We start from the raw sequence: 12,728 nt of genomic DNA, 5'->3' as shown, positions 1-12,728 counted from the left end.
TAATAAAAGCCAAATCTTACTGAAATACAAATATAAAAATGGCTAATTTCCCCATAGCTCCAAATCCCCATCATTGTGTGTATTACTTGTCTATTTCTGTTAAATAGTCTTGTCCCTATTTTGAAGAAGTAACTGGAACTCAGAATGTGTAACTTGGCCAAGCCATGATTTAAATCCAGGCTCCTTATTGCCAAATCTGTAGCAAGCATCCCAGTATGTGTGTATTTCCATCCCTTTCACATTCTATAGACAAAGACGAATTCCCTTGTCTGGTTGGATAACATTTTAGGGACTCTACTTGATCACTCATTCCATTGTTCATCTGTATATTCATAGTACCACTTGCTGGATAATAAATCTGAATAGGAATTAGAAGAACAAAGGACATAAAAAGAGGAAACAGGAGTTATAGTGGTTGAGAAAGGGGAATAACCTTGGCAAAGATAAAGGGATTGAATTTCAATGAGGAAAGAAGGAGCTGAGTCTGGATTCAAATAAATTCCCATCCTAAACTCTGTGCTCTTAAGCACTGTGCAGTGTGTGTCACCTCTGATGTGCTATCCGATTGATATGTTCCCCTGAAGGTTTTCATTACTAAAGTATCTTTGTTGCTCAGACCCTCCAGAGTCACAATCCATTGGAGGGGGAAAGCAATGCAAGTTAAATACCACACGCTATGCCAGACATCAGATTCAAAGATAAAGCAGATGAAATCCCTGACTTTGTGGTGTCCGGGTTCAGTAATGGGAAGCCCTCCATGGCACTTGTCTGTGAGGTTTTACGACAGCTTCCCTAGATTGTGAAAGAGTTTCAGTTGCAGTATTTAAGGTGACATCTAAAATATAGACTGTCTTCCTCTCTTTGTCCTTATCTCCTTATTCCATTCCTGCCTTCTTTTCATCTTCATTCCAGTGGGTTCATAGCTTGAACCAGTTCTAGTGCCTTTAAAGTATAGGGCCAATAGAAGGAGAATGTCTGCCTGGGAAACATCAGGAAACAATCCCATCCGTCTTCCTTCCTGACCCTGGCCACTCTTCAGAAGCTTTGAGTGAGTTCCCGGGCTCACACATGGTTCTCTTGAGTCAGTCTGCTTTTGGAGATGTTCTTTTAACCAATTCAAAACTATGTCTCCAGCCTAAAAGATCACACATAATATTTCATTTTTGAGCCTGGGCCAAACTTTTCAAAACCAAATACTGAATTTTGACTTCATTTTCCAATATATAGGGACATTTTTCTTGAATATGATTTCACTTAACAAACATTTTTTCTAGAGGCATATGGTGGTGCTGTTCTGCCTTTGTCAGCCATGTCCAAGTCTTTGAGCTTCCATGGACTGTAGGCTATGCTACAGCTTCTCTGTCCATGGAATTCTCCAGGCAAGAATAGTGGAGCAGGTTGCCATTTCCTACTCCAGGGGATCTTCCCTACCAAGGGACTGAACCCGCATCTCCTGCTTTGGCAGGTGGATTCGTTACAACTGCACCGCCTGGGGAGCAGAGTTAAAATCAATCAATAATTAAAATTGGTAGTTCTGGGATGCATTTCTAGGGCTGTCATTTATTGTATGAACTTGGCCAAGTCATTTAACTTATCAGAACTTCAATTTTTTTGGAAAAAAACTCAATTTTTTCTTTGTTGAAATGATGCTAATAATACCTCCCTTCCAGTGGTTATCATGAGCGTTAAATAAAACAATATGAGATAAGAGGCTTCATTGATAGCTTTGTGTCAAGTATTAGTTGTGGGTTGTAAGAAAATATCACTCTCTACCAGTAAGGCCATGTTATGGCTTGTGAAGCCCAAATCAATTACATACTGGGGCAGATACACTGTGTGCATGACATAATTGGTGAACAACAGAAAACTAACATGGTCAAATGATTCTGTGCTGATTAAACTACTGTGGATCCAAGGCAATATGTCCAGAGTATGCTTTTACGTAGACAGTTGTCTAACTATTTGACTAATGCTTCGGTGTCATAGTGTAAATGTAATACTCAGGCAATCCATTATGTGTCAGGAAAAAAAACCAAGTTGGAGTGAAGAGAGGAAAGAATTGAAGAAAGAGAGCCTAAAAACTTTTTGAAGTCTCCCATATGCAAATAGCAGTCAGTTTTGAGTTCCCAGGGTAAAGTTATAATTGCCTTTCTCATTTTGCAGCCATATGTCTGTCACACAATTGAGCTGTCAGATTTTGAGATTGCTAGTGTGACATCTTCATAGTTTCAAACTGACTCTAGCCTAAAACAACTCCAGCAATTCCTGGGTTACCACCTTTGCTCCACTGCCTCATCTCCCTGAAAGCTTAAGAGAATCGGTGTGCTCCACACTGGATGCATCTCCAGTGTGGTTTAACGTGTGTGGGCATCAGGCAACATTTGGAACACATAGAAAAACCCAATTGACTTCATCCCCAGTTTGAACCATGATAAGAACCTGGCAAAGAGCATCAGACAGGCAGAAGAGAGTCCAGTTCATTTCAGAGAGTAAAAGCCAAAGCTTCTTCCTCTTCGCAGTGGAAAAACACATCAGACAGTCAAGAAATGGATTAGAAAAGTCAGAAAACTCCCTTTATTCTCTAGAGGAGACACAGTCAATTCTTTTTCTCTCTCTTTAAGGGTGTTATATTTAATTTTAAAATGTCGTTATTATTTCACATGGAAGAATTACTCATCGAAATGGAATTTCTTTTAAATTCCTCTGTTTTAGAAACTACGCCCCCGGGGAAAATGAGTATATTCATAAGTGGGCTATGAAGGTATAAAGCATATTTCATATCATAAAAATTTCTGTCTGTTACAAAGTGAAATAGCTTAGAATTGTGGGAAGGTTTGAGAATATTAAGGTCACTGAGGCTTACTGATCATGGTAGCCAGAGTCCACTTTAGATTTTGAAAGGCAAGATGCCAAATTACTAGATTTGGGTGTATTTTTGAGAGACTAATTTTTAGAGGATCTATTGACAACTGAATCAGACTGAGATGTTATTGTGTAGCAGCTCTGAAGTCAGAATCCCAGACTAACCAGTTTTATGTTGTGTGACTTCAGACTATTTCTTTTTAACCTTTCTGGAATACAGTATTTTGAACTACCTACCAAATGATGGTAGTGAGAGAACATGATTCATACAGCATTGTTCTGATTGTATAAAGTAACTATATGAAATATTTAGTTTAATGCTTGCTGCATAATAAGCTTTCAGTAAACATCAGCTAGTGGCAAAGTGCTAGTAGTGGTACTCTGACAATGAAAAACAGGCAAACAAATGAAAAAACAAGTAGTAAAATCAAGGGAATGTCTTAAAGCTCCAGATCTCCAAATCCTATCTGATCTTAAGATGTAGTTGTTGTTGTTGTTTTTAATCCCATTGTGATTCTTGTATTTGTCCTTTCTGGAAAAAAAAATGATCATGAGATTTTCTTAAATATGGTTTTCAGTTCAGTTCAGTCACTCAGTCGTGTCCAACTCTTTGCGACTGCATGAACTGCAGCACTCCAGGCCCCCCTGTCCATCACCAACTCCCGGAGTCCACCCAAACCCATGTCCATTGAGTCAGTGAGGCCATCCAACCATCTCATCCTCTGTCATCCCCTTCTCCTCCTGCCCCCAATCCCTCCCAGCATCAAGGTCTTTTCAAATGAGTCAGCTCTTTGCATCAGGTGGCCAAAGTATTGAAGTATCAGCTTCAACATCAGTCCTACCAATGAACACCCAGGACTGGTCTCCTTTAGGATGGACTGGTTGGATCTCCTTGCAGTCCAAAGGACTCTCAGAGTCTTCTCCAGCACCACAGTCTAAAAGCATCAATTCTTCGGTGCTCAGCTTTCTTTATAGTCCAACTCTTACATCCATACATGACCACTGGAAAAACCATAGTCTTGACTAGCCAGACCTATGTTGAAAAAGTAATATCTCTACTTTTCAACATGCTATCTAGGTTGGTCATAACTTTTCTTCCAAGGAGCAAACGTCTTATAATTTCATGGCTTCGATCACTATCTGCAGTGATTTTGGAGCCCAGAAAAATAAAGTTTCCACTGTTTCCCCATCTATTTCCCATGAAGTGATGGGACCGGATGCCATGATCTTAGTTTTCTGAATGTTGAGCATTAAGCCAACTTTTTCACTGTCCTCTTTTACTTTCATCAAGAGGCTCTTTAGTTCTTCTTCACTTTCTGCCATAAGGGTGGTGTCATCTGCATATCTGAGGTTATTGGTATTTCTCCCGGCGATCTTGATTCCAACTTCTGCTTCCTCCAGCCCAGCATTTCTCATGATGTACTCTACATATAGGTTAAACAAGCAGGGTGACAAAATACAGCCTTGAAGTACTCCTTTTCCTATTTGGAACCAGACTGGGATTTGATTTAGGTCATACCTGAATGGTGTAGTGGTTTTCTCCACTTTCTTCAATTTCAGTCTGAATTTGGCAATAAGGAGTTCATGATCTGAACCACAGTCAGCTCCCGGTCTTGTTTTTGCTGACTGTTTAGAGCTTCTCCATCTTTGGTTGAAAATCATATAATCAATCTGATTTTGATGTTGACCCTCTGGTGATGTCCATGTGTATAGTCTTCTCTTGTGATGTTGGAAGAGGGTGTTTGCTATGACCAGTACATTCTCTTGGCAGAACTCTATTAGCCTTTTCCTTGCTTCATTCTGTACTCCAAGGCCAAATTTGCCTGTTACCGCAGGTGTTTCTTGACTTCCTACTTTTGCATTCCAGACCCCTATAATGAAAAGGGTATCTTTTTGGGGTGTTAGTTCTAGAAGGTCTTGTAGGTCTTCATAGAACTGTTCAATTTCAGCTTCTACAATGTTACTGGTCGAAGCATAGACTTGAATTACTGTGATATTGAATGGTTTGCCTTGGAAACAAACAGAGATCATTCTGTCGTTTTTGAGATTGCATCCAAGTGCTGCATTTTGGACTCTTGTTGACCATGATGGCTACTCCATTTCGTCTAAGGAATTCCTGCCCACAGTAGTAGATATAATGGTCATCTGAGTTAAATTCATCCATTCCAGTCCATCTTAGTTCGCTGATTCCTAGAATGTCAATGGTCACTCTTGCCATCTCCTGTTTGACCACTTCCAGTTTGCTTTGACTCATGGACCGAACATTCCAGGTTCCTATGCAATATTGCTCTTTACAGAATCGAACCTTGCTTCTATCACCAGTCCCATCCACAACTGTGTGTTGTTTTTGCTTTGACTGCATCCCTTTATTCTTTCTGGAGTTATTTATCCACTAATCATCAGTAGCATATTGAAATATGGTTTTAATTTTGTCCAAATATAAGAACAGAGCTCCCCTGATAGCTGAGTTGGTAAAGAATCCAGCTGAAATGCAGGAGACCCTGGTTTGAATCTTGGGTAGCCTGGAAGATCCACTGGAGAAGGGATAGGCTACCCACTTCAGTATTCTTGGGCTTCCTTCATGGCTCATCTGGTAAAGATTCTGCCTGCAATGTGAGAGACTTTGGTTTGATCCCTGAGTTGGGAAGATCCCCTGGAGAAGGGAAAAGCTACCCACTCCAGCATTCTGGCCTGGAGAATTCTTTAGACTGTATAGTCCATGAAGTCACAGAGTCCACAGCAACTGAGCGACTTTCGCTTTCACTTTCAAATATAAGAACTTTTATAAGACCACGTCATAAATTTCCCAGTGTCTACAACCAGAAGTTGAAAAAATAAAGGATAATAAATTTTGCTTCAAAATGATACGTGAGTGGTATTGGTGATTTCAGTGTTGAGGAAACATTTTAGAGGGAAGACCTAATTTGATATCTGATATAGGGGCTTCCCTCTTGGTTCAGGGTATAAAGAATCTGACTGCTATGCAAGAGACCTGAGTTCGATTCCTGGGTTTAGAAGATCCTATGGAGAAGGAAATGGCAACCCACTCCAGTATTCTTGCCTGGAGAATCACATGGACAGAGGAGCCTGGTGGGTTCTAGTCCATAGGGTCACAAAGAGTCCGACACAGCTGAGCAAATAATATTACACTATGTTCCCATCAAATATATTAACTGTCTAAGTATGTTCTCTTTCTATCTATATATCCCCAAGAATAGTGATATAGGCTCTATAGTAACATAAACAAAGATGTTTGTATTTTATAGAATTAAAGGTAAATGGTATTGTACTATTGTAGTTTAGTCACTAAGTCAAGTCGAGGTTTTTTTGAACCCCATGGACTATAGCCTGCCAGGTTCCTCTGTCCATGGGATTTCCCAGGCAATAATACTGGCTGCTGCTGCTAAGTCACTTCAGTCATGTCCGACTCTGTGTGACCCCATAGGCGGAAGCCCACCAGGCTCCCCTGTCCCTGGGATTCTCCAGGCAAGAACACTGGAGTGGGTTGCCATTTCCTTCTCCAATGTGTGAAAGTGAAAAGTGAAAGTGAAGTCACTCAGTCGTGTCTGACCCTTAGCGACCCCATGGACTGCAGCCTAGCAGGCTCCTCCATCCATGAGAATTTCCTTCTCTAGGGGATCTTCCTGACCATGGAATCAAACCTGTGTCTGTGCATTGCAGGCAGATTATTTATGCAATGTGAATACTATTGAGACATCTGGGAAGCCCCAAACTGCTGTGAGCACTAGATCAATGAGAAGGATCAATAAGGTCAATTCCATTCTATTTGCATGTGGATGGGAAATCTGCTCTCTGTAAAATACCCATCCTCAGTTTTCAGAGCTATGGATGGATACACTGGTAAGGGACTTAGCAAGTAGGAGTGTGTGACATTGAGTGAATCCATTCTTGTCACCAGAAAGTGACATGAGTGACAAGCACATGTCCTTGAGTGCCTAGCATTTTCTTCTTCATGATAGTTATTTCAACAGTCCAACACATACCTTAGTTTGGAGAAAGGAATTGGAATTAGGCAGAACATGTGCAAAGATACCTAGATGGTGTAAGTCACATTATATGAAAAATTCAGCCTGGGCATTTACAGGATATGTGGACAAGGGCATCAGAGCCTTTCTCCATAAGCATTTGCTTGACATTTGCTTACACATTAGCCTGTAGGCCTTTTAAAATAGTGTTTGTGAGAAAAAAGAATAGCTACTCAAAGAATTTTCTTTTTAGTAGAGTGAATTGTCAACAATCAATAACAACATTTGAATGACTCATTGTTATTATCAGCAGGCTGAAATCAGAACCAAATTTTACACTGTCTTATAAAATCAACTTTTAAAAAATTTCCTAAAGTTAATTACAGAGGACACAGATGGTTTAATTATAACTTGCTAAAGCAGATAAGTTAGTCAAAAGATGAGAGCTCTGATATTTTTGTTTGTATTTTTATTAAAGCAGCCCAAAATTTATTTAGAGAATACATGAAATAAAAGTGTAATTTCATAATGATACCAGTAACTACAATTTTTTTCTATTTTATATAAGCAAACAAGTATAAGAAAAATGAGCATTGCATTTACTTAAGACTTAAATTTTCAAAATCCATCAGACTCACTGGAAATCTCTCAAATTTGTCCAAGGGCCATCTAACTTCTGATTAGAGCTAGATTTTTTTTTTTTCTTACTAGAGATCAAGAAAATATCAATAAAAATATGTCAGCCTTGCAAAGATTTCTGAAATAGTCATGTCTACTTCCTACAGTTTTTCAGTTAGGTTGTCAATGTGTTGCTGAAAGTATGTGAATTTAACACTTAACAATCACCATAGTGCAAGAATTGACTACCAGTATTCCCAGGTGGCTCAGTGATAAAGAATCCACCTACCAATGCAGGATATGTGGGAGACATGGGTTCGATCTCTGGGTGGGGAAGATCCCCTCGAGGAGAAATGGCAATCCAATCCAGTATTGTTGCCTGGAGAATCCCATGAAGAGAGGAGCCTGGTGGGTTACAGTCCATAGGGTCTCAAAGAGTCGGGCACGACTGAGCAGGCATGCACACGTCACTGTGTGGTACGTAGTGCTATTGCCTCTAATGTATATATAAGGAAAAGCAAGCATGGTTAGGGCTTCCCTGGTCATTCAGATGGTAAAGAATACACCTGCAGTGTAGGAGACTTGGGTTTGATCCTTGGGTTGGGAAGATCCCCTGGAGGAAGGGATGGCAACCCACTCCAGTATTCTTGCCTGGAGAATCCCCATGGACAGAGGAGCCTGGCGGGCTACAATCCATAGGGTCGCAAAGAGTCAGACATGACTGAGCGACTAAACACGAGCATGATTAAGTGATGTTCCTCTGGTTCTTTTACCCCAAAAAAGGGTGAATTAGGTATTGATCCCTACTCTTTGATCTCTATATCCTATAATCTCTGTTAATATCATTCAGTGCCTTTTATATTATTATGATAAAGCTAGAACTCAGTTTTGAATAACTATTTCAATTATAAAATGTTGCATTCACTGGAGAGCTTTATAATTTTCAAGTGTCATTATGCACATTAAAAGATTTGATACTCAAATCATCCTGGATAGGTTTGGAACCTCTGTTTTACATGTAAGAAAATTAAGACACAGTAGGACACCAAATAGCTCCTAATGATCAATTTGGGACATCATTACAAATGTGCATGACTCTGTGTCCACTGTTGCTGCCTTGGCTTGAAATAGAACTGAAGCCTTTCTTTAGGAGGAATAATTGACCAGAAGGATGGAATTCTGAAAAGCAGTTTGAATTTAGAGAAAGATTTCTTCATGTTTGAGTTTCTTAATATCTAAGTGCTCAAATGGCAGTGCAGAGGCAGAGAAGGAATTGTACTCTCTTGAATATATATTCTTCCTAGGGAGGCAATCACAGGCTGACTTTCATCAATCATAAACACCAGAAGGGCAGATTCTTCTTCATTCGCCATCTTGAAGCAGGTCTTAGGATTAGAGTGTTGCGTCCTCTCTAGGAAACTGCAGCTTATGATATAGTTTTTCCCCTGAGGAGTTTTACCAGAGTTTTATTTCTTAAAGCAAAACACTTTAAAAAGTATATTTTACAAAATAAGACATACTTAATACTCACTTCATTTCCAAAATCAGACACACATTTCAGAGTAGTTGATAAACACATACTACAGACATTCAGCTATCGACTCCCTTAGTTTCCAATATTGAAAATCATCATTTGACTTTTAATATCAAGCTATTTCCTCTAACACTTCATTTAATTAACGCTATCTCTCTCCTTCTCCTTCTTTCTTTCCCTCCTTCCTTCCCTTCCTCTCTCTGGAAATAGCTTTGTCCTTTGTTGTTAGTCACTAAGTTGTATCTGGCTCTTTGCAACCCAGTGAACTGTAGCACACCAGGCTTCTCTGTCCTCCGCTATCTCCTGGAGTTTTCTCAAATTCACGTCCATTGAGTCAGTGATACCATCCAGCCATCCCATCTTCTGTCACACCTTTCTCCTCCTGCCCTCAATCTTCCCCAGCATCAGAGTCTTTTCCAGTGAATCGACTCTTCACATCAGGTGGCCAAAGTATTGGAGCTTTTGCTTCAGTCCTTCCAATGAACATTCAAGGTTGATTCTCTTTAGGATTAACTGGTTTGACCTCCTTGCAGTCCAAGGGCCTCAAGTGTCTTCTCCAACATCAAAATTCAAAAGCATCAGTTCTTCAGCACTCAGCCTTCTTTGTAATCCAGCTGTCACATCCATACATGACTTTTGGAAAAACCATAGCTTTGACTCTCTGGACCTTTGTTGGTCCTTAGTGCTTTCTCTTAAAGGAAAATATATTCCTCTTGTCATCCTGTGTTATTATGAGAATTCCTTTTAGGATAAATGTAACCCCGAAAAGACCCTGATGCTAGGAAAGGTTGAAGGCAGGAGGAGAAGGGGATGACAGAGGTTGAGATGGTTGGATGGCATCACCGACTCAATGGAGATGAGTTTGAGTAAACTTGGGGAGTTTACAGGGAGACCTGATGTGCTGTGGTCCATAGGGTTGCAAAGAGTCAGACACAACTGAGTGACTGAACTGAACTGAACCCCATGGGTGATACCTACATCTACATTTGTTGAGAAATTTTAAGACCCATCCAAGAATATGGCACATGAAAAAGTAGAGCTCATGGTTTAAATAAAATAGAAAACCACGAGTTACCTGGGAAATGAATGATTAAGAATTAAAGTGGTGTCAGATCTAGGAAACTGAAATAAAAACAGTGGAGATGAGGAACTGAGAAAGCAGGGGGAAGCAGTCTTGTTACATGAAGAAGAAAGTATGTTTGGTTTATCTTTTGCGAATTGAGGGGATGTATCACTCCTGCTAATGTGGCTTTTGAATGAAGAGCACCTTGCTGGGTTAGTGTAGAAGGAACATTCTCCTGTTTTGGGTTAAAAGTGATCCCAAATTGCTCTCATTTAAGCAGAATGTACATGGCACAACCAAGGTGGATACAGGAGAAGGGATTAGCATATCTGGATATTGCTGGCAGTCAGGACTCTGTGTGGAGATTAATGAAAGTTGGACAAAACTTTTGGAGCTAGATGTTAAAGGTGAACAAGTCTTAGCACTTCCTTCTTATCTAATGCTTGGTGACCGGTATAGTGACTGAGGAACAGCAAAAAGGATTACACAGAACTCGAGCAAGAGGAGACATTCATTCAGTCACTAAATGTTTATTAAAAGTCTATGATACAGGAAGCATATTATAGTTATTCAGGATGCTATGGTCAACAAAAGTCCTCATAGAATTACCCTTGATTATGTGGACACAAATGTAAACAAGAATCAAAGGAATACATAGTGTTTTGACATCAATAAATAGACTCTAGCGAGTGATGACTTTTGTTATTCATTTCAACAAATTTACGATGGCCTCAGAAATTTGTTGGGTTAGACAGTAATATATGACCTTAAAAACTTTGTTTTAGAATAGAAAAACACTGGGCTTGAAATTAAAGCACCTCACCTCAAATGTGATGGTCATTTACCCAGCTATATGGTTTGCAGATATAATCACTAATTTGCATCTCATAACTTCAATCTAGTGCTTTTCCTACTGTGCTCATATTTCTTAGGAACACAGGTTACATTATATCCAACAAGGGTCCAAAATCCTGCACACCAGGCAAATTTATTCTTCACTAGGCAGGAAACTTTGGGTCTGACCAAAGCAATCAGCCTCACTTTTTGATGCAGAGTTGATGTCTGTGAATCCTGTTGGCACATTAGAGAGCCAAACTGAAGACCTGGAAGTGTCAAAGGAAAAGCCATTTGGAATACACCCAGACTGATTTTGCATCACTGAACTACTACTCCTCAAGTTACCAGAGTTACTTGGTGGGGGTGGGAGGCAGGGGGCAGGGGCAAGGATTCTGAAAATACAGTTTATTACCAAATTTGGACATTTTACCTTGACCGTAGACTGCTACAGAATACAAAGAAAAAAATGAAAAAAGTACTGTCTTCATATTTTTTTTCAGTCTACTTGGACTTAGTGATGGGAGAACAAATCAACTGGAGTCTAATCTAAGCATACTCACTAAGGCAGCTTCCTCTTAACCAAATTTTACAACCCTCTTCATATCATTTAAGTAACTCTAGATCAAGCAAATATCTTAACAGTGATTGCAGAATAGCAATTTGGAAACTGTATGATCATAGAACATGTTTCTAACTTTATGCTCACAATGGGATACATGGACCAAACATGGTATTGACCAGCCTTCTGTTTATTTTTGAATGAATGAATGAATTTATATTTGAATATTCAAGTGGCTTTTGATATGCTGACACATAGAGAAACAATACCTTCTCTACCAACAGATGTTCTGTATACAAACAGGCAATATTGGAAACAAATTTAAAGAAATTTTTAATTTCATAAAGTCTTTCAACATTTGAAGCAGCTGTGTTTAATTTGTTAGTTTCTATAATGTAGAGAGCTTTGATGATTTTTCATTTTCTCTGTTGGGGTAGGAGGAGGATTCCAAAACTATTGTTGCAAACTATAACCTCTAATGAGGAAATGCATTCCCATGTGGTTCCTGTGCAGAATTTCCAGGGGAGAAGTGAGCTCCTGTGGTGAAGAGGTAACACTGTGTGGCATCGTGAAGTGTATAAAAGTACTGCTTGTGTGGTATTACGCAATGGTAACAGTTGTGTGGCTCAGCTTGCTATCCACAACCCAGGACACTGTTAGAATAGGCTAGCACCTCAGTAGGTTTTCTTGAGTATGTGGTGTGTTCATGTAGCCTCTGATGAGCAGAAGAAATTAATTTTGTTACTCATAATCAAAGCTTTGGTGGGTGGTACCACTGCAAATTAAGATGGTGAATTCCAAAATAATATTACTTTAAGGATCATAGAAATTATTTGGGCATTCTAAATTTCTGTTCGAATTGAAGGAACTGGCAAGAAAATAAGTGCAAACCAAGACAATTATTGTTATGGCTGCATAATTCAGAAAAAAAAATAGGTCAAAGAGAGTCGCTGTTGCTGGAACATCATCAAGAAGATCATTTAAGTTAAAATAGAGACTGTGGTTTATACGCCTCAGCATTTTCTGAACTGTCTTTCCCTGTAACTACTATTCTATGAAATGTCAATAGAAGCTTTCTTGAAGAAAAGGTCAAGATGTTACCAGAAAAAAAAAATCCTTTTTTAGGTCAAGAAATGTTACCACCTGTTAGTTAAATACTGTCTATAATTATTTTAACTGATAAACCTTTCTGAATCTCTAGTAGACCACAGAGTATATTCAACAATGAAATCCTTTAGTCTTTTGTTTCTTTTTTATTGTTCTTAATAT

This window comes from Moschus berezovskii, chromosome 14 (genome assembly GCF_049115385.1).
Source record: "Moschus berezovskii isolate FMDL1 chromosome 14, NW_MosBer_1.0, whole genome shotgun sequence".
Lineage (NCBI taxonomy): Eukaryota > Metazoa > Chordata > Mammalia > Artiodactyla > Moschidae > Moschus > Moschus berezovskii.
This window is presented reverse-complemented; position numbering follows the sequence as displayed.